Here is a 24,504-nt window from a genome sequence, read left to right as displayed (position 1 = left end):
GTGTACCAAACATCCCTGAATCACCTCAGAGTGATACACCTGTATGTTCAATAACAGTGTATCCCTCACCTGTGTACAAAACATCCCTGTATCCCCTCAGCGTGATGCACCTGTATGTTCAATAACCGTGTATCCCTCACCTGTGTACCAAACATCCCTGAATCCCCTCAGCGTGACACACCTGTATGTTCAATAACAGTGTATCCCTCACCTGTGTACCAAACAGCCCTGAATCCCCTCAGCGTGACGCACCTGTATGTTTAATAACCGCGTACCTATCATCTGTGTACCACACATCCCTGAATCCCCTCAGCGTGATGCACCTGTATGTTCAATAACCGTGTATCCCTCACCTGTGTACCAAACATCCCTGAATGCCGTCAGCGCGACGCACCTGTATGTTTAATAACCGTGTATCCCTTACCTGTGTGCCAAACATCCCTAAATCCCCTCAGCGTGATCGATATGTATGTTTAATAACCGTGTATCCATCATCTTGTGTACCAAACATCCATGAATCCCCTCAGCATGACGCACCTGTAAGTTCAATAACCATGTATCTATCATCTGTGTAGCAAACATCCCTGAATCCCCTCCGTGTGAGGCCCCTGTATGTTCAATAACCGTGTATCCATCACCTGTGTGCCAAACATCCCTGAATCCCCTCAGCGTGAGGCACCTGTATGTTCAATAACCGTGTATCCATCACCTGTTTACCAAACATCCCTGAATCCCCTCAGCCTGATGCAACTGTATGTTTAATAACCGTGTATCCCTCACCTGTGTACCAAACATCACTGTATCCCCTCAGTGGGATGCACCTGTATGTTCAATTACCGTGTATCCCTTACCTGTGTACCAAACATCCCTGTATCCCCTCAGTGGGATGCACCTGTATGTTCAATTACAGTGTATCCATCATCTTGTATACAAAACATCCCTGAATCCCCTCAGCTTGAGGCACCTGTATGTTCAATACTGTGTATCCCTCACCTGTGTACCAAACATCCCTGTATCCCCTCAGCGTGATGCACCTGTATGTTCAAAACCCGTGTATCCCTTACCTGTGTACCAAACATCCCTGTATCCCCTCAGTGGGATGCACCTGTATGTTCAATTACAGTGTATCCATCATCTTGTGTACCAAACATCCCTGAATCACCTCAGAGTGATGCACCTCTATGTTCAATAACAGTAAATCCCTCACCTGTGTACCAAACATCCCTGTATCCCCTCAGCGTGATGCACCTGTATGTTCAATAACCGTGTATCCCTCACCTGTGTACCAAACATCCCTGAATCCCCTCAGCGTGACACACCTGTATATTCAATAACAGTGTATCCCTCACGTGTGTACCAAACATCCCTGTATCCCCTCAGTGGGATGCACCTGTATGTTCAATTACTGTGTATCCATCATCTTGTGTACCAAACATCCCTGAATCCCCTCAGCGTGAGGCACCTGTATGTTCAATAACTGTGTATCCCTCACCTGTGTACCAAACATCCCTGTATCCCCTCAGCATGATGCACATGTATGTTCAATAACCGTGTATCCCTCACCTGTGTACCAAACAGCCCTGAATCCCCTCAGCGTGACGCACCTGTATGTTCAATAACTGTGTACCTATCATCTGTGTACCAAACATCCATGAATCCCTTCAGCATGATGCACCTGTATGTTCAATAACCGTGTATCCCTCACCTGTGTACCAAACATCCCTGAATGCCGTCAGCGTGACGCACCTGTATGTTCAATAACCGTGTATCCCTCACCTGTGTGTCAAACATCCCTGAATCCCCTCAGCCTGATCCATATGTATGTTTAATAACCGTGTATCCATCATCTTGTGTACCAAACATCCCTGAATCCCCTCAGCATGACGCACCTGTATGTTCAATAACCATGTATCCCTCACCTGTGTACCAAACATCCCTGAATCCCCTCAGCGTGACACACCTGTATGTTCAATAACGGTGTATCTATCATCTGTGTACCAAACATCCCCGAATCTCTTCAGCGTGAGGCACCTGTATGTTCAATAACCGTGTATCCATCACCTGTTTACCAAACATCCCTGAATCCCCTCAGTGGGATGCACCTGTATGTTTAGTTACCGTGTATCCATCATCTTGTGTACCAAACATCCCTGAATCCCCTCAGCATGACGCACCTGTAAGTTCAATAACCATGTATCTATCATCTGTGTAGCAAACATCCCTGAATCCCCTCAGTGTGAGGCACCTGTATGTTTAATAACCGTGTATCCATCATCTGTGTGCCAAACATCCCTGAATCCCCTCAGCGTGAGGCACCTGTATGTTCAATAACCGTGTATCCATCACCTGTTTACCAAACATCCCTGAATCCCCTCAGTGGGATGCACCTGTATGTTTAGTTACCGTGTATCCATCATCTTGTGTACCAAACATCTCTGAATCACCTCAGAGTGATGCACCTGTATGTTCAATAACAGTGTATCCCTCACCTGTGTACCAAACATCCTTGTATCCCCTCAGCGTGATGCACCTGTATGTTCAATAACCGTGTATCCCTCACCTGTGTACCAAACATCCCTGTATCCCCTCAGTGGGATGCACCTGTATGTTCAATAACCGTGTGTATCCATCACCTGTGCACCAATCATCCCTGTATCCCCTCAGTGGGATGCACCTGTATGTTCAATTACCGTGTATCTATCATCTTATGTACCAAACATCCCTGAATTCCCCCAGCGTGACGCACCTGTATGTTCAATAACCATGTATCCCTCACCTGTGTACCAAACATCCCTGTATCCCCTCAGTGGGATGCACCTGTATATTCAATCACTGTGTATCCATCATCTTGTGTACTAAACATCCCTGAATCCCCTCAGCGTGATGCAATCGTATGTTCAATAACCGTGTATCTCTCACCTGTGTTCCAAACATCCCTTTATCCCCTCAGTGGGATGCACCTGTATGTTCAATTACCGTGTATCCATCATCTTGTATACTAAACATCCCTGTATCCCCTCAGCGTGATGCACCTGTGTGATCAATAACAGTGTATCCCTCACCTGTGTACCAAACACCCATGTATCCCTTCAGCGTGATGCACCTCTATGTTCAATTACCGTGTATCCCTCACCTGTGTACCAAACATCCCTGAATCCCCTCAGTGTGATGCACCTGCATGTTCAATAACAGTGTATCCCTCACCTGTGTAGCAAATATCCCTGTATCCCCTCAGCGTGATGCACCTGTATGTTCAATAACCGTGTTTCCCTCACCTGTGTACCAAACATCCTGCATCCCCTCAGTGGGATGCACCTGTATGTTCAATAACTGTGTATACATCACCTGTGTACCAAACATCCCTGTATCCCCTCAGTGGGATGCACATGTATGTTCAATAACCATGTATCCCTCACCTGTGTACCAAACATCCCTGAATCCCCTCAGCCTGATCCATATGTATGTTTAATAACCGTGTAGCCATCATCTTGTGTACCAAACATCCCTGAATCCCCTCAGCATGACGCACCTGTAAGTTCAATAACCATGTATCTATCATCTGTGTAGCAAACATCCCTGAATCCCCTCAGTGTGAGGCACCTGTATGTTCAATTACTGTGTATCCATCATCTTGTGTACCAAACATCCCTGAATCCCCTCAGCGTGAAGCACCTGTATGTTCAATAACTGTGTATCCCTCACCTGTGTACCAAACATCCCTGTATCCCCTCAGCATGATGCACATGTATGTTCAATAACCGTGTATCCCTCACCTGTGTACCAAACAGCCCTGAATCCCCTCAGCGTGACGCACCTGTATGTTCAATAACTGTGTACCTATCATCTGTGTACCAAACATCCATGAATCCCTTCAGCGTGATGCACCTGTATGTTCAATAACTGTGTACCTATCATCTGTGTACCAAACATCCATGAATCCCTTCAGCGTGATGCACCTGTATGTTCAATAACCGTGTATCCCTCACCTGTGTACTAAACATCCTTGAATGCTGTCAGCGTGACGCACCTGTATGTGCAATAACCGTGTATCCCTCACCTGTGTGCCAAACATCCCTGAATCCCCTCAGCCTGATCCATATGTATGTTTAATAACCGTGTATCCATCATCTTGTGTACCAAACATCCCTGAATCCCCTCAGCATGACGCACCTGTAAGTTCAATAACCATGTATCTATCATCTGTGTAGCAAACATCCCTGAATCCCCTCAGTGTGAGGCACCTGTATGTTTAATAACCGTGTATCCATCATCTGTGTGCCAAACATCCCTGAATCCCCTCAGCGTGAGGCACCTGTATGTTCAATAACCGTGTATCCATCACCTGTTTACCAAACATCCCTGAATCCCCTCAGTGGGATGCACCTGTATGTTTAATTACCGTGTATCCATCATCTCGTGTACCAAACATCCCTGAATCACCTCAGAGTGATGCACCTGTATGTTCAATAACAGTGTATCCCTCACCTGTGTACCAGACATCCTTGTATCCCCTCAGCGTGCTGCACCTGTATGTTCAATAACCGTGTATCCCTCACCTGTGTACCAAACATCCCTGTATCCCCTCAGTGGGATGCACCTGTATGTTCAATAACCGTGTGTATCCATCACCTGTGCACCAATCATCCTTGTATCCCCTCAGTGGGATGCACCTGTATGTTCAATTACCGTGTATCTGTCATCTTATGTACCAAACATCCCTGAATCCCCCCAGCGTGACGCACCTGTATGTTCAATAACCATGTATCCCTCACCTGTGTACCAAACATCCCTGTATCCCCTCAGTGGGATGCACCTGTATATTCAATCACTGTGTATCCATCATCTTGTGTACTAAACATCCCTGAATCCCCTCAGCGTGATGCTATCGTATGTTCAATAACCGTGTATCTCTCACCTGTGTTCCAAACATCCCTTTATCCCCTCAGTGGGATGCACCTGTATGTTCAATTACCGTGTATCCATCATCTTGTATACTAAACATCCCTAAATCCCCTCTGCGTGAGGCACCTGTATGTTCAATAACTGTGTATCCCTCACCTGTGTACCAAACATCCCTGTATCCCCTCAGCGTGATGCACCTGTGTGATCAATAACAGTGTATCCCTCACCTGTGTACCAAACACCCATGTATCCCTTCAGCGTGATGCACCTCTATATTCAATTACCGTGTATCCCTCACCTGTGTACCAAACATCCCTGAATCCCCTCAGTGTGATGCACCTGCATGTTCAATAACAGTGTATCCCTCACCTGTGTACCAAATATCCCTGTATCCCCTCAGCGTGATGCCCCTGTATGTTCAATAACCGTGTTTCCCTCACCTGTGTACCAAACATCCTGCATCCCCTCAGTGGGATGCACCTGTATGTTCAATAACTGTGCATACATCACCTGTGTACCAAACATCCCTGTATCCCCTCAGTGGGATGCACATGTATGTTCAATTATAGTGTATCCATCATCTTGTGTACCAAACATCCCTGAATCCCCTCAGTGTGACGCACCTGTATCTTCAAAAACCATGTATCCCTCACCTGTGTACCAAACATCCATGTATCCCCTCAGTGGGATGCAGCTGTATGTTCAATAACCGTGTATCCCTCACCTGTGTACCAAACATCCCTGTATCCCCTCAGCGTGATGCACCTGTATGTTCAATTACCGTGTATCCCTCACCTGTGTACCAAACATCCCTGTATCCCCTCAGCGTGTTGCACCTGTATGTTCAATTACCGTGTATCCCTCACCTGTGTACCAAACATCCCTGAATCCCCTCAGTGTGATGCACCTGCATGTTCAATAACAGTGTATCCCTCACCTGTGTACCAAATATCCCTGTATCCCCTCAGCGTGATGCCCCTGTATGTTCAATAACCGTGTTTCCCTCACCTGTGTACCAAACATCCTGCATCCCCTCAGTGGGATGCACCTGTATGTTTAATAACTGTGTATACATCACCTGTGTACCAAACATCCCTGTATCCCCTCAGTGGGATGCACATGTATGTTCAATTACAGTGTATCCATCATCTTGTGTACCAAACATCCCTGAATCCCCTCAGTGTGACGCACCTGTATCTTCAAAAACCATGTATCCCTCACCTGTGTACCAAACATCCATGTATCCCCTCAGTGGGATGCAGCTGTATGTTCAATAACCGTGTATCCCTCACCTGTGTACCAAACATCCCTGTATCCCCTCATTGGGATGCACCTGTATGTTCACTTACCGTGTATCCATCATCTTGTGTACCAAACATCCCTGAATCCCCTCAGAGTGACGCACCTGTATGTTCAATAACCATGTATCTATCATCTTGTGTACCAAACTTCCCTGATCACCCCTCAGCGTGATGCGTATGTATGTTTAATAACCGTGTATCCATCATCTTGTATACAAAACATCCCTGAATCCCCTCAGCGGGATGCAGCTGTATGTTCAATAACCGTGTATCCATCATCTTTGTACCAAACATCTCTGAATCCCCTCAGCATGATACACCTGTATGTTCAATAACCATGTATCCCTCACCTGTGTACCAAACATCCCTGAATCCCCTCAGCGTGACACACCTGTATGTTCAATAACCGTGTATCTATCATCTGTGTACCAAACATCCCCGAATCCCTTCAGCGTGAGGCACCTGTATGTTTAATAACCGTGTATCCATCATCTGTGTGCCAAACATCCCTGAATCCCCTCAGCGTGAGGCACCTGTATGTTCAATAACCGTGTATCCATCACCTGTTTACCAAACATCCCTGAATCCCCTCAGTGGGATGGACCTGTATGTTTAGTTACCGTGTATCCATCATCTTGTGTACCAAACATCTCTGAATCACCTCAGAGTGATGCACCTGTATGTTCAATAACAGTGTATCCCTCACCTGTGTACCAAACATCCTTGTATCCCCTCAGCGTGATGCACCTGTATGTTCAATAACCGTGTATCCCTCACCTGTGTACCAAACATCCCTGTATCCCCTCAGTGGGATGCACCTGTATGTTCAATAACCGTGTGTATCCATCACCTGTGCACCAATCATCCCTGTATCCCCTCAGTGGGATGCACCTGTATGTTCAATTACCGTGTATCTATCATCTTATGTACCAAACATCCCTGAATTCCCCCAGCGTGACGCACCTGTATGTTCAATAACCATGTATCCCTCACCTGTGTACCAAACATCCCTGTATCCCCTCAGTGGGATGCACCTGTATATTCAATCACTGTGTATCCATCATCTTGTGTACTAAACATCCCTGAATCCCCTCAGCGTGATGCAATCGTATGTTCAATAACCGTGTATCTCTCACCTGTGTTCCAAACATCCCTTTATCCCCTCAGTGGGATGCACCTGTATGTTCAATTACCGTGTATCCATCATCTTGTATACTAAACATCCCTGTATCCCCTCAGCGTGATGCACCTGTGTGATCAATAACAGTGTATCCCTCACCTGTGTACCAAACACCCATGTATCACTTCAGCGTGATGCACCTCTATGTTCAATTACCGTGTATCCCTCACCTGTGTACCAAACATCCCTGAATCCCCTCAGTGTGATGCACCTGCATGTTCAATAACAGTGTATCCCTCACCTGTGTAGCAAATATCCCTGTATCCCCTCAGCGTGATGCACCTGTATGTTCAATAACCGTGTTTCCCTCACCTGTGTACCAAACATCCTGCATCCCCTCAGTGGGATGCACCTGTATGTTCAATAACTGTGTATACATCACCTGTGTACCAAACATCCCTGTATCCCCTCAGTGGGATGCACATGTATGTTCAATAACCGTGTATCCCTCACCTGTGTACCAAACATCCCTGAATCCCCTCAGCCTGATCCATATGTATGTTTAATAACCGTGTAGCCATCATCTTGTGTACCAAACATCCCTGAATCCCCTCAGCATGACGCACCTGTAAGTTCAATAACCATGTATCTATCATCTGTGTAGCAAACATCCCTGAATCCCCTCAGTGTGAGGCACCTGTATGTTCAATTACTGTGTATCCATCATCTTGTGTACCAAACATCCCTGAATCCCCTCAGCGTGAAGCACCTGTATGTTCAATAACTGTGTATCCCTCACCTGTGTACCAAACATCCCTGTATCCCCTCAGCATGATGCACATGTATGTTCAATAACCGTGTATCCCTCACCTGTGTACCAAACAGCCCTGAATCCCCTCAGCGTGACGCACCTGTATGTTCAATAACTGTGTACCTATCATCTGTGTACCAAACATCCATGAATCCCTTCAGCGTGATGCACCTGTATGTTCAATAACTGTGTACCTATCATCTGTGTACCAAACATCCATGAATCCCTTCAGCGTGATGCACCTGTATGTTCAATAACCGTGTATCCCTCACCTGTGTACTAAACATCCTTGAATGCTGTCAGCGTGACGCACCTGTATGTGCAATAACCGTGTATCCCTCACCTGTGTGCCAAACATCCCTGAATCCCCTCAGCCTGATCCATATGTATGTTTAATAACCGTGTATCCATCATCTTGTGTACCAAACATCCCTGAATCCCCTCAGCATGACGCACCTGTAAGTTCAATAACCATGTATCTATCATCTGTGTAGCAAACATCCCTGAATCCCCTCAGTGTGAGGCACCTGTATGTTTAATAACCGTGTATCCATCATCTGTGTGCCAAACATCCCTGAATCCCCTCAGCGTGAGGCACCTGTATGTTCAATAACCGTGTATCCATCACCTGTTTACCAAACATCCCTGAATCCCCTCAGTGGGATGCACCTGTATGTTTAATTACCGTGTATCCATCATCTCGTGTACCAAACATCCCTGAATCACCTCAGAGTGATGCACCTGTATGTTCAATAACAGTGTATCCCTCACCTGTGTACCAAACATCCTTGTATCCCCTCAGCGTGCTGCACCTGTATGTTCAATAACCGTGTATCCCTCACCTGTGTACCAAACATCCCTGTATCCCCTCAGTGGGATGCACCTGTATGTTCAATAACCGTGTGTATCCATCACCTGTGCACCAATCATCCTTGTATCCCCTCAGTGGGATGCACCTGTATGTTCAATTACCGTGTATCTGTCATCTTATGTACCAAACATCCCTGAATCCCCCCAGCGTGACGCACCTGTATGTTCAATAACCATGTATCCCTCACCTGTGTACCAAACATCCCTGTATCCCCTCAGTGGGATGCACCTGTATATTCAATCACTGTGTATCCATCATCTTGTGTACTAAACATCCCTGAATCCCCTCAGCGTGATGCTATCGTATGTTCAATAACCGTGTATCTCTCACCTGTGTTCCAAACATCCCTTTATCCCCTCAGTGGGATGCACCTGTATGTTCAATTACCGTGTATCCATCATCTTGTATACTAAACATCCCTGAATCCCCTCTGCGTGAGGCACCTGTATGTTCAATAACTGTGTATCCCTCACCTGTGTACCAAGCATCCCTGTATCCCCTCAGCGTGATGCACCTGTGTGATCAATAACAGTGTATCCCTCACCTGTGTACCAAACACCCATGTATCCCTTCAGCGTGATGCACCTCTATATTCAATTACCGTGTATCCCTCACCTGTGTACCAAACATCCCTGAATCCCCTCAGTGTGATGCACCTGCATGTTCAATAACAGTGTATCCCTCACCTGTGTACCAAATATCCCTGTATCCCCTCAGCGTGATGCCCCTGTATGTTCAATAACCGTGTTTCCCTCACCTGTGTACCAAACATCCTGCATCCCCTCAGTGGGATGCACCTGTATGTTCAATAACTGTGCATACATCACCTGTGTACCAAACATCCCTGTATCCCCTCAGTGGGATGCACATGTATGTTCAATTACAGTGTATCCATCATCTTGTGTACCAAACATCCCTGAATCCCCTCAGTGTGACGCACCTGTATCTTCAAAAACCATGTATCCCTCACCTGTGTACCAAACATCCATGTATCCCCTCAGTGGGATGCAGCTGTATGTTCAATAACCGTGTATCCCTCACCTGTGTACCAAACATCCCTGTATCCCCTCAGCGTGATGCACCTGTATGTTCAATTACCGTGTATCCCTCACCTGTGTTCCAAACATCCCTGAATCCCCTCAGCGTGACACACCTGTATGTTCAATAACCGTGTATCTATCATCTTGTGTACCAAACTTCCCTGATCACCCCTCAGCGTGATGCGTATGTATGTTTAATAACCGTGTATCCATCATCTTGTATACAAAACATCCCTGAATCCCCTCAGCGGGATGCAGCTGTATGTTCAATAACCGTGTATCCATCATCTTTGTACCAAACATCTCTGAATCCCCTCAGCATGATACACCTGTATGTTCAATAACCATGTATCCCTCACCTGTGTACCAAACATCCCTGAATCCCCTCAGCGTGACACACCTGTATGTTCAATAACGGTGTATCTATCATCTGTGTACCAAACATCCCCGAATCTCTTCAGCGTGAGGCACCTGTATGTTCAATAACAATGTATCCATCATCTTGTGTACCAAACATCCCTGAATCCCCTCAGCATGATACACCTGTATGTTCAATAACTGTGTATCCATCACCTGTGTACCAAACATCCCTGAAACCCCTCAGCGTGATGCTATCGTATGTTCAATAACCGTGTATCTCTCACCTGTGTTCCAAACATCCCTTTATCCCCTCAGTGGGATGCACCTGTATGTTCAATTACCGTGTATCCATCATCTTGTATACTAAACATCCCTGAATCCCCTCTGCGTGAGGCACCTGTATGTTCAATAACTGTGTATCCCTCACCTGTGTACCAAACATCCCTGTATCCCCTCAGCGTGATGCACCTGTGTGATCAATAACAGTGTATCCCTCACCTGTGTACCAAACACCCATGTATCCCTTCAGCGTGATGAACCTCTATATTCAATTACCGTGTATCCCTCACCTGTGTACCAAACATCCCTGAATCCCCGCAGTGTGATGCACCTGCATGTTCAATAACAGTGTATCCCTCACCTGTGTACCAAATATCCCTGTATCCCCTCAGCGTGATGCCCCTGTATGTTCAATAACCGTGTTTCCCTCACCTGTGTACCAAACATCCTGCATCCCCTCAGTGGGATGCACCTGTATGTTCAATAACTGTGTATACATCACCTGTGTACCAAACATCCCTGTATCCCCTCAGTGGGATGCACATGTATGTTCAATTACAGTGTATCCATCATCTTGTGTACCAAACATCCCTGAATCCCCTCAGTGTGACGCACCTGTATCTTCAAAAACCATGTATCCCTCACCTGTGTACCAAACATCCATGTATCCCCTCAGTGGGATGCAGCTGTATGTTCAATAACCGTGTATCCCTCACCTGTGTACCAAACATCCCTGTATCCCCTCATTGGGATGCACCTGTATGTTCACTTACCGTGTATCCATCATCTTGTGTACCAAACATCCCTGAATCCCCTCAGAGTGACGCACCTGTATGTTCAATAACCATGTATCTATCATCTTGTGTACCAAACTTCCCTGATCACCCCTCAGCGTGATGCGTATGTATGTTTAATAACCGTGTATCCATCATCTTGTATACAAAACATCCCTGAATCCCCTCAGCGGGATGCAGCTGTATGTTCAATAACCGTGTATCCATCATCTTTGTACCAAACATCTCTGAATCCCCTCAGCATGATACACCTGTATGTTCAATAACCATGTATCCCTCACCTGTGTACCAAACATCCCTGAATCCCCTCAGCGTGACACACCTGTATGTTCAATAACCGTGTATCTATCATCTGTGTACCAAACATCCCCGAATCCCTTCAGCGTGAGGCACCTGTATGTTCAATAACCATGTATCCATCATCTTGTGTACCAAACATCCCTGAATCCCCTCAGCATGATACACCTGTATGTTCAATAACTGTGTATCCATCACCTGTGTACCAAACATCCCTGTATCCCCTCAGCGTGATGCACCTGTATGTTCAATAAGAGGGTATCCCTCACCTGTGCACCAAACATCCCTGTTCCCCCTCAGCGTGATGCACTTGTATGTTCAAATAACCGTGTATCCCTCACCTGTGTACCAAACATCCCTGTATCCCCTCAGTGGGATGCACCTGCATTTTCAATAACTGTGTATCCATCATCTTATGTACCAAACATCCGTGAATCCCCTCAGCGTGATGCAACTGTATGTTCAATAACCGAGTATCCATCACCTGTGTACCAAACATCCCTGTGTCCCCTCAGTGGGATGCACCTGTATGTTCAATTACTGTGTATCCATCATCTTGTATACGAAACAACCCTGAATCCCCTCAGCGTGAGGCACCTGTATGTTCAATAACTGTGTATCCCTCACCTGTGTACCAAATATCCCTGTATCCCCTCAGCGTGATGCACCTGTATGTTCAAAACCTGTGTATCCCTCACCTGTGTACCAAACATCCCTGTATCCCCTCAGCGTGATGCACCTATATGTTCAATAACTGTGTATCCCTCACCTGTGTACCAAACATCCCTGTATCCCCACAGCGTGATGCACCTATATGTTCAATAACTGTGTATCCCTCACCTGTGTACCAAACATCCCTGTATCCCCTCAGTGGGATGCACCTGTATGTTCAATTACCGTGTATCCATAATTTTTGTACCAAAAATCCCTGTATCCCCTCAGCATGATGCACCTGTAACCGTGTATCCCTCACCTGCTTACCAAACATCCCTGTTTCCCCACAGCATGATGCACCTGTATGTTCAATAACCGTGTATCCCTCACCTGTGTACCAAACATCCCTGTATCCCCTCAGAGGGATGCACCTGTATGTTCAATAACCGTGTATCCCTCACCTGTGTACCAAACATCCCTGAATCCCCTCAGCGTGACGCACCTGTATGTTCAATAACCGTGTATCAATCATCTGTGTACCAAACTTCCCTGAATCCCCTCAGTGTGAGGCACCTGTATGTTGAATAGCCGTGTATCCATCATCTTGTGTAGCAAACATCCCTAAATCCCCTCAGCGTGATACACCTGTATGTTCAATAACCGTGTATCCATCATCTTGTGTACCAAACATCCCTGAATCCCCTCAGCGTGATGTACCTGTATGTTCAATAACCGTGTATCCCTCACCTGTGTACCAAACATCCCTGTATCCCCTCAGCATGATGCACCTGTATGTTCAATAAGAGTGTATCCCTCACCTGTGCACCAAACATCCCAGTTTCTTCTCAGCGTGATGCACTTGTATGTTCAAATTACCGTGTATCCCTCACCTGTGTTCCAAACATCCCTGAATCCCCTCAGCGTGACACACCTGTATGTTCAATAACCGTGTATCTATCATCTTGTGTACCAAACTTCCCTGATCACCCCTCAGCGTGATGCGTATGTATGTTTAATAACCGTGTATCCATCATCTTGTATACAAAACATCCCTGAATCCCCTCAGCGGGATGCAGCTGTATGTTCAATAACCGTGTATCCATCATCTTTGTACCAAACATCTCTGAATCCCCTCAGCATGATACACCTGTATGTTCAATAACCATGTATCCCTCACCTGTGTACCAAACATCCCTGAATCCCCTCAGCGTGACACACCTGTATGTTCAATAACCGTGTATCTATCATCTGTGTACCAAACATCCCCGAATCCCTTCAGCGTGAGGCACCTGTGTGTTCAATAACCATGTATCCATCATCTTGTGTACCAAACATCCCTGAATCCCCTCAGCATGATACACCTGTATGTTCAATAACTGTGTATCCATCACCTGTGTACCAAACATCCCTGTATCCCCTCAGCGTGATGCACCTGTATGTTCAATAAGAGTGTATCCCTCACCTGTGCACCAAACATCCCTGTTCCCCCTCAGCGTGATGCACTTGTATGTTCAAATAACCGTGTATCCCTCACCTGTGTACCAAACATCAAAAGGATCCCCTCAGTGGGATGCACCTGCATTTTCAATAACTGTGTATCCATCATCTTATGTACCAAACATCCGTGAATTCCCTCAGCGTGATGCAACTGTATGTTCAATAACCGAGTATCCATCACCTGTGTACCAAACATCCCTGTGTCCCCTCAGTGGGATGCACCTGTATGTTCAATTACTGTGTATCCATCATCTTGTATACGAAACAACCCTGAATCCCCTCAGCGTGAGGCACCTGTATGTTCAATAACTGTGTATCCCTCACCTGTGTACCAAATATCCCTGTATCCCCTCAGCGTGATGCACCTGTATGTTCAAAACCTGTGTATCCCTCACCTGTGTACCAAACATCCCTGTATCCCCTCAGCGTGATGCACCTATATGTTCAATAACTGTGTATCCCTCACCTGTGTACCAAACATCCCTGTATCCCCTCAGCGTGATGCACCTATATGTTCAATAACTGTGTATCCCTCACCTGTGTACCAAACATCCCTGTATCCCCTCAGTGGGATGCACCTGTATGTTCAATTACCGTGTATCCATAATTTTTGTTCCAAAAATCCCTGTATCCCCTCAGCATGATGCACCTGTAACCGTGTATCCCTCACCTGCTTACCAAACATCCCTGTATCCCCACAGCATGATGCACCTGTATGTTCAATAACCGTGTATCCCTCACCTGTGTACCAAACATCCCTGTATCCCCTCAGAGGGATGCACCTGTATGTTCAATAACCGTGTATCCCTCAACTGTGTACCAAACATCCCTGAATCCCCTCAGCTTGACGCACCTGTATGTTCAATAACCGTGTATCAATCATCTGTGTACCAAACTTCCCTGAATCCCCTCAGTGTGAGGCACCTGTATGTTGAATAGCCGTGTATCCATCATCTTGTGTAGTAAACATCCCTAAATCCCCTCAGCGTGATACACCTGTATGTTCAATAACCGTGTATCCATCATCTTGTGTACCAAACATCCCTGAATCCCCTCAGCGTGATGCACCTGTATGTTCAATAACTGTGTATCCCTCACCTGTGTACCAAACATCCCCGTATCCCCTCAGTGGGATGCACCTGTATGTTCAATAACCGTGTATCCATCACCTGTGTACCAAACATCCCCGTATCCCCTCAGTGGGATGCACCTGTATGTTCACTTACCGTGTATCCATCATCTTGTGTACCAAACATCCCTGAATCCCCTCAGAGTGACGCACCTGTATGTTCAATAACCATGTATCCCTCACCTGTGTACCAAACATCCCTGTATCCCCTCAGTGGGATGCACCTGTATGTTTAATTACCGTGTATCCATCATCTTGTATATGAAACATCCCTGAATCCCCTCAGCGTGAGGCACCTGTATGTTCAATAACTGTGTATCCCTCACCTGTGTACCACACATCCCTGTATCCCCTCAGTGTGATGCACATGTGTGTTCAATAACCGTGTATCCCTCACCTGTGTACTAAACATCCCTGTATGGCCTCACTGGGATGCACCTGTATGTTCAATTACCGTGTATCCATCATCTTGTATACGAAACATCCCTGAATCCCCTCAGCGTGAGGCACCTGTATGTTCAAAAACTGTGTATCGCTCACCTGTGTACCAAACATCCCTGTATCCCCTCAGTGTGATGCACGTGTGTTCAATAACTGTGTATCCCTCACCTGTGTACCAAACATCCCTGTATCCCCTCAGCCTGATGCACCTGTAAGCGTGTATCCCTCACCTGTTTACCAAACATCCCTGTATCCCCACAGCATGATGCACCTATATGTTCAATAACCGTGTACCCATCATCTTGTATACGAAACATCCCTGAATCCCCTCAGCGGGATGCACCTATATGTTCAATAACCGTGTATACATCATCTTTGTACCAAACATCCCTGTATCCCCTCAGCGTGACACACCTGTATGTTCAATAACCGTGTATCTGGCATCTGTGTACCAAACATCCCTGAATCCCTTCAGCGTGAGGCACCTGTATGTTCAATAACCATGTATCCATCATCTTGTGTACCAAACATACCTGGATCCCCTCAGCGTGACGCACCTGTATGTTCAATAACAGTGTACCCCTCACCTGTGTACCAAACATCCCTGTATCCCCTCATCGTGATGCACCTGTATGTTCAATAAGAGTGTATCCCTCACCTGTGTACCAAACATCCCTGTTTCCCCTCAGCGTGATGCACCTGTATGATGAAATATCCGTGTATCCCTCACCTGTGTACCAAACATCCCTGTATCCCCTCAGCGTGATGCACCTGTATGTTCAATAAGAGTGTATCCCTCACCTGTGCACCAAACATCCCAGTTTCTTCTCAGCGTGATGCACTTGTATGTTCAAATAACCGTGTATCCCTCACCTGTGTACCAAACATCCCTGTATCCCCTCAGTGGGATGCACCTGCATTTTCAATAACTGTGTATCCATCATCTTATGTACCAAACATCCGTGAATTCCCTCAGCATGATGCAACTGTATGTTCAAAAACCGAGTATCCATCACCTGTGTACCAAACATCCCTGTGTCCCCTCAGTGGGATGCACCTGTATGTTCAATTACTGTGTATCCATAATCTTGTATACGAAACAACCCTGAATCCCCTCAGCGTGAGGCACCTGTATGTTCAAAACCTATCTATCCCTCACCTGTGTACCAAACATCCCTGTATCCCCTCAGCGTGATGCACCTATATGTTCAATAACTGTGTATCCCTAACCTGTGTACCAAACATCCCTGTATCCCCTCAGTGGGATGCACCTGTATGTTCAATTACCGTGTATCCATAATTTTTGTACCAAACATCCCTGTATCCCCTCAGCATGATGCACCTGTAACCGTGTATCCCTCACCTGTTTACCAAACATCCCTGTATCCCCAAAGCATGATGCACCTGTAACCGTGTATCCCTCACCTGTTTACCAAACATCCCTGTATCCCCACAGCATGATGCACCTGTATGTTCAATAACCGTGTATCCCTCACCTGTGTACCAAACATCCCTGTATCCCCTCACGTGATGCACCTGTATGTTCAATAACTGTGTATCCCTCACCTGTGTACCAAACATCCCTGTATGGCCTCAGTGGGATGCACCTGTAGGTTCAATTACTGTGTAGCCATCATCTTGTATACGAAACATCCCTGAATCTCCTCAGCGTGAGGCACCTGTATGTTCAATAACTGTGTATCCCTCAGCTGTGTACCAAACATCCCTGTATCCCCTCAGTGGGATGCACCTGTATGTTCAATTACTGTGTATCCATCATTTTTGTACCAAATATCCCTGTATCCCCTCAGCGTGATGCACCTGTAAGCGTGTATCCCTCACCTGTTTACCAAACATCCCTGTATCCCCGCAGCATGATGCAGTTATATGTTCAATAACCGTGTACACATCATCTTGTATACGAAACATCCCTGAATCCCCTCAGCGGGATGCACCTGTATGGTCAATAACCGTGTATACATCATCTTTGTACCAAACATCCCTGAATCCCCTCAGCGTGACACACTTGTATATTCAATAACCATGTATCCCTCACCTGTGTATCAAACATCCCTGAATCCCCTCAGCATGACACACCTGTATGTTCAATAACCGTGTATCTAGCATCTGTGTACCAAACATCCCTGAATCCCTTCAGCGTGAGGCACCTGTATGTTCAATAACCATGTATCCATCATCTTGTGTACCAAACATACCTGAATCCCCTCAGTGTGATGCACCTGTATGTTCAATAACAGTGTACCCCACACCTGTGTACCAAAAATCCCTGTATCCCCTCAGCGTGATGCACCTGTATGTTCAATAAGAGTGTATCCCTCACCTGTGTACCAAACATCCCTGTTTCCCCTCAGCGTGATGCACCTGTATGATGAAATATCCGTGTATCCCTCACCTGTGTACCGAACATCCCTGTATCCCCTCAGCGTGATGCACCTGTATGTTCAATAAGAGTGTATCCCTCACCTGTGCACCAAACATCCCAGTTTCCCCTCAGCGTGATGCACTTGTATGTTCAAATAACCGTGTATCCCTCACCTGTGTACCAAACATCCCTGTATCCCCTCAGTGGGATGCACTTGTATTTTCAATATGTCAAGAATTCCTGTCATACGAGGGGAGGAAAACGGTAACCAGCGAAAACGGACTACATCTCCCAGGATGCTTAGCGGTTGAGAGGTTATGTAAACAGGAGAGCTGTTACATAACTCAAGGGAAACACGCCCTTATGTAAACAGGAGAGCTGTTACATAACTCAAGGGAAACACGCCCTTATGTAAACAGGAGAGCTGTTACATAACTCAAGGGAAACACGCCCTTATGTAAACAAGAGAGCTGTTACATAACTCAAGGGAAACACGCCCTTATGTAAACAGGTGAGCTGTTACATAACTGAAGGAAAACACGCCCTATAAAGGGAGGAACCGGGAGGTACAACGCTGTCGGATATTGTGTTTACACCGACGTACCTGCTTCGTGAAGAGCAGTGTTCCGGAGTGGTGCTCCAGTAAGGCAAGAACGGAGGTAGGTCGAGTCGTTACTCCCTGGGCCGTGTCTTGCCCCATCGTCACCTGTGAAGGACCCGGAAGCTCTACCGGTCAACCATTGAGCTTCGCTTTTTGACTCGGCTGAGTCCAAGCGCAGTGGCGCTTTTGCTGGTTGGAGTCGTAACTCCCAGCCCGACCAGAGAAACAGGGACTGCCAGCTGTAACGCACACCAGGAGGTGTTTGCCGCGTTACAGACTCGGAAGTCCACAGGATCGATCGAGCGGCTGCTCTCGGTTCAGTCTTCTTGCTTGTGATTGGGGTATCGGTGACGCATCACCAGGAGGTGACTCCGCGTCCCGGTGCAGTCTGAGGAAGAGGTTGAGCGGCTGCTCCCTTCAGGTAGAGACCCCGGCTGGGTGTTTCCCTGACTCCTCGATTCTCCCCAACACTCTTCGTGCCCCTCACAGCCTACCGATTGGCATTGTCGGCCATTTCATTTCTGCCCTCTGTTGGCATACGCCGGGATCGGCGTATATGCAGAGGACGGTTAGGACCATCCGTGCTGTGGGCTGGTAACGTACTTAGCCTGGAGGATTCCAGTGACTATAACTTTTGTTTGTTCTTTGTATTTTATTTGCCTTCATTAAAAGAACTAACCCTTCACAAGTGGTTGCGTCCTCATTGTCGTGTCTGTTAAACGATCCTGAGACGTTCAGGGCGTTACACAATAACTGTGTATCTATCATCTTATGTACCAAACATCCGTGAATCCCCTCAGCGTGATGCAACTGTATGTTCAATAATCAAGTATCCATCACCTGTGTACCAAACATCCCTTTGTCCCCTCAGTGGGATGCACCTGTATGTTCAATTACTGTGTATCCATCATCTTGTATACGAAACAACCCTGAATCCCCTCAGCATGAGGCACCTGTATGTTCAATAACTGTGTATCCCTCACCTGTGTACCAAATATCCCTGTATCCCCTCAGCGTGATGCACCTGTATGTTCAAAACCTGTGTATCCCTCACCTGTGTACCAACCATCCCTGTATCCCCTCAGCGTGATGCACCTATATGTTCAATAACTGTGTATCCCTCACCTGTGTACCAAACATCCCTGTATCCCCTCAGTGTGATGCACCTATATGTTCAATAACTGTGTATCCCTCACCTGTGTACCAAACATCCCTGTATCCCCTCAGTGGGTTGCACCTGTATTTTCAATTACCGTGTATCCATAATTTTTGTACCAAACATCCCTGTATCCCCTCAGCATGATGCACCTGTAACCGTGTATCCCTCACCTGTTTACCAAACATCCCTGTATCCCCACAGCATGATGCACCTGTAGGTTCAATAACCGTGTATCCCTCACCTGTGTACCAAACATCCCTGTATCCCCTCAGAGGGATGCACCTGTATGTTCAATAACCGTATATCCCTCACCTGTGTACCAAACATCCCTGAATCCCCTCAGCGTGACACACCTGTATGTTCAATAACCGTGTATCTATGATCTGTGTATCAAACATCCCTGAATCCCCTCAGTGTGAGGCACCTGTATGTTGAATAACCGTGTATCCATCATCTTGTGTAGCAAACATCCCTAAATCCCCTCAGCGTGATACACCTGTATGTTCAATAACCGTGTATCCATCATCTTGTGTACCAAACATCCCTGAATCCCCTCAGCGTGATGCACCTGTATGTTCAATAACAGTGTATCCCTCACCTGTGTACCAAACATCCCTGTATCCCCTCAGCGTGATGCACCTGTATGTTCAATAACCGTGTATCCATCACCTGTGTACCAAACATCCCCGTATCCCCTCAGTGGGATGCACCTGTATATTCACTTACCGTGTATCCATCATCTTGTGTACCAAACATCCCTGAATCCCCTCAGTGTGAGGCACCTGTATGTTGAATAACCGTGTATCCATCATCTTGTGTAGCATACATCCCTAAATCCCCTCAGCGTGATACACCTGTATGTTCAATAACCGTGTATCCATCATCTTGTGTACCAAACATCCCTGAATCCCCTCAGCGTGATGCACCTGTATGTTCAATAACAGTGTATCCCTCACCTGTGTACCAAACATCCCTGTATCCCCTCAGCGTGATGCACCTGTATGTTCAATAACCGTGTATCCTTCACCTGTGTACCAAACATCCCCGTATCCCCTCAGTGGGATGCACCTGTATGTTCAATAACCGTGTATCCATCACCTGTGTACAAAACATCCCTGTATCCCCTCATTGGGATGCACCTGTATGTTCACTTACCGTGTATCCATCATCTTGTGTACCAAACATCCCTGAATCCCCTCAGAGTGACGCACCTGTATGTTCAATAACCATGTATCCCTCACCTGTGTACCAAACATCCCTGTATCCCCTCAGTGGGATGCACCTGTATGTTTAATTACCGTGTATCCATCATCTTGTATATGAAACATCCCTGAATCCCCTCAGCGTGAGGCACCTGTATGTTCAATAACCGAGTATCCCTCACCTGTGTACGAAACATCCCTGTATGGCCTCAGTGGGATGCACCTGTATGTTCAATTACCGTGTATCCATCATCTTGTATACGAAACATCCCTGAATCCCCTCAGCGTGAGGCACCTGTATGTTCAATAACTGTGTATCCCTCACCTGTGTACCAAACATCCCTGTATCCCCTCAGTGTGATGCACGTGTGTTCAATAACTGTGTATCCCTCACCTGTGTACCAAACATCCCTGTATCCCCTCACGTGATGCACCTGTATGTTCAATAACTTTGTATCCCTCACCTGTGTACCAAACATCCCTGTATGGCCTCAGTGGGATGCACCTGTAGGTTCAATTACTGTGTAGCCATCATCTTGTATACGAAACATCCCTGAATCCCCTCAGCTTGAGGCACCTGTATGTTCAATAACTGTGTATCCCTCAGCTGTGTACCAAACATCCCTGTATCCCCTCAGTGGGATGCACCTGTATGTTCAATTACCGTGTATCCATCATTTTTGTACCAAACATCCCTGTATCCCCTCAGCGTGATGCACCTGTAAGCGTGTATCCCTCACCTGTTTACCAAACATCCCTGTATCCCCACAGCATGATGCACCTATATGTTCAATAACCGTGTACCCATCATCTTGTATACGAAACATCCCTGAATCCCCTCAGCGGGATGCACCTGTATGTTCAATAACCGTGTAGCCATCATCTTTGTACGAAACATCCCTGAATCCCCTCAGCGTGACACACTTGTATGTTCAATAACCATGTATCCCTCACCTGTGTACCAAACATCCCTGAATCCCCTCAGCGTGACACACCTGTATGTTCAATAACCGTGTATCTAGCATCTGTGTACCAAACATCCCTGAATCCCTTCAGCGTGAGGCACCTGTATGTCCAATAACCATGTATCCATCATCTTGTGTACCAAACATCCCTGAATCCCCTCAGCATGACGCACCTGTATGTTTAATAACCGTGACTCCATCATCTTATGCACCAAACATCCCTGAATCCCCTCAGCTTGATACACCTGTATGTTCAATAACCGTGTATCCATCATCTTGTGTAACAAACATCCCTGAATGCCCTCTGCGTGACGCACCTGTATGTTCAATAACAGTGTACCCCTCACCTGTGTACCAAACATCCCTGTATCCCCTCAGCGTGATGCACCTGTATGTTCAATAAGAGTGTATCCCTCACCTGTGTACCAAACATCCCTGTTTCCCCTCAGTGTGATGCACCTGTATGATGAAATATCCGTGTATCCCTCACCTGTGTACCAAACATCCCTGTATACCCTCAGCGTGATGCACCTGTATGTTCAATAAGAGTGTATTCCTCACCTGTGTACCAAACATCCCTGTTTCCCCTCAGCGTGATGCACCTGTATGATCAAATATCCGTGTATCCCTCACCTGTGTACCAAACATCCCTGTTTCCCCTCAGCGTGATGCACCTGTATATACAATGACCGTGTATCCATCATCTTGTGTACCAAACATCCCTGTATCCCCTCAGCGTGATGCACCTGCATGTTCAATAACCGTGTATCCCTCACCTGTGTACCAAACATCCCTGTATCCCTTCAGCGTGATGCACCTGTATGTTTATTAACCGTGTATTCCTTACCTGTGTACCAAACATCCCTGTATCCCCTCAGCGTGATGCACCTGTATGTTCAATAACCGTTTATCCCTCACCTGTGTACCAAACATCCCTGTATCCCCTCAGTGGGATGCACCTGTATGTTCAGTTACCGTGTATCCATCATCTTGTTTACCAAACATCCCTGAATCCCCTCAGCGTGATGCGTATGTACGTTTAATAACCGTGTATCCATCATCTTGTCTACGAAACATCCCTGAATCCCCTCAGCGGTATGTACCTGTATGTTCAATAACCATGTATCCCTCACCAGTGTGCCAAACATCCCTGAATCCCCTCAGCGTGATGCACCTGTATGTTCAGTAACCGTGTATCCATCATCTCTGTACCAAACATCCCTGAATCCCCTCAGCGTGATGCACCTGTATGTTCAGTAACCGTGTATCCATCATCTTGTGTAACAAACATCCCTGAATCCCCTCAGCGTGAGGCACCTGTATGTTCAATAACTTTGTATCCTTCACCTGTGTACCAAACATCCCTGTATCCACTCAGCAGGATGCACCTGTACATTCAATATGTGTCTATCCAGCATCTATGTACCAAACATCCCTATATCCCCTTAGCTTGATGACAAGGACATTCAATAACTGTGTGTCCATCATCCAAGTACCAACCATCTGTGTATCCATCATGTATGTGTCAAATATCTGCTGTCAACTACGTATCTTACACTTTGTAGCCAACATCTGCATATCCATTGTCTACATATTAAATATCTGTGTACCCTCTCCGCGTGCTGCACCTGTACAGTCAATAAGTATTACCTCCTCGTTAGTCTTCCTCACCACATGTGGAAGACCAACTCGTAAGGAAGATTACCGGTAAGTAACCGGGGCATGTATCCTTCCCTTCATCTATGTACCAATCATCATTGTATCTCATCTGCACGGTGCATCTCCATATCCAATATCTGCCTGTCCACCAATTATAAATCAAATAAGTATGTATTCTCTCTGTATGGTGCACCTGTTCATACGATAACTGCTTATACATCATCTATCAATCATAGATCTATGAATTCTCTCTGCGTGGTGCACCTGTTCATTTGATAACTGCATATACACCATCTATCCACCAAAAATCTATGTATTCTCTCTGCGTGGTGCACCTGTTCATTCGATCACGGCATATCCACCAAAGATCTATGCATTCTCTCTGCGTGGTGCACCTGTTCATTCGATAACTGCATATACATCCTCTATCCACCAAAGATCTATGCATTCTCTCTGCGTGGAGCACTTGTTCATTCGATAACTGCATATACACCATCTATCCACCAAAGATCTATAAATTCTCTGCGTGGTGCACCTGTTCATTCGATAACTGCATATACACCCTCTATCCACCAAAGATCTATGCATTCTCTTTGCGTGGTGCACCTGTTCACTCGATCACTGCATATACACCATCTATCCACCAAAGATCTATGCATTCTGTCTGAGTGGTGCACCTGTTCATTCGATAACTGCATATACATCCTCTATCCACCAAAGATCTATGCATTCTCTCTGCGTGGAGCACTTGTTCATTCGATAACTGCATATACACCCTCTATCCACCAAAGATCTATGCATTCTCTTTGCGTGGTGCACCTGTTCATTCGATCACTGCATATACACCATCTATCCACCAAAGATCTATGCATTCTGTCTGAGTGGTGAACCTGTGAAGCATCGAAATCTCTGATATACAAATAATATCAGACCCAGGATGCGTCACGCCATATAAGATGATAACATCATCGTAAATCAAATTTAATCCACTGTTCACCACTTTAAATTCATATTTTCATTTTATTGTTCGTTTGTTGAA

The 24,504-nt window shown here is 46.2% G+C and overlaps 1 protein-coding gene across 3 annotated transcripts in view; it reads right to left on the bottom strand.

The window, feature by feature from the left end:
• KCNN1 (potassium calcium-activated channel subfamily N member 1) overlaps positions 1 to 24,504 on the bottom strand; it is a 560,056-nt gene that overhangs the window by 335,944 nt on the left and 199,608 nt on the right. The gene's annotated exons all lie outside the window — the stretch shown is intronic.

This window comes from Triturus cristatus, chromosome 12 (assembly GCF_964204655.1).
Source record: "Triturus cristatus chromosome 12, aTriCri1.1, whole genome shotgun sequence".
NCBI lineage: Eukaryota > Metazoa > Chordata > Amphibia > Caudata > Salamandridae > Triturus > Triturus cristatus.
The sequence above is the reverse complement of the archived record's forward strand: the minus strand, read 5'-3'. Positions and strand labels throughout refer to the sequence as shown.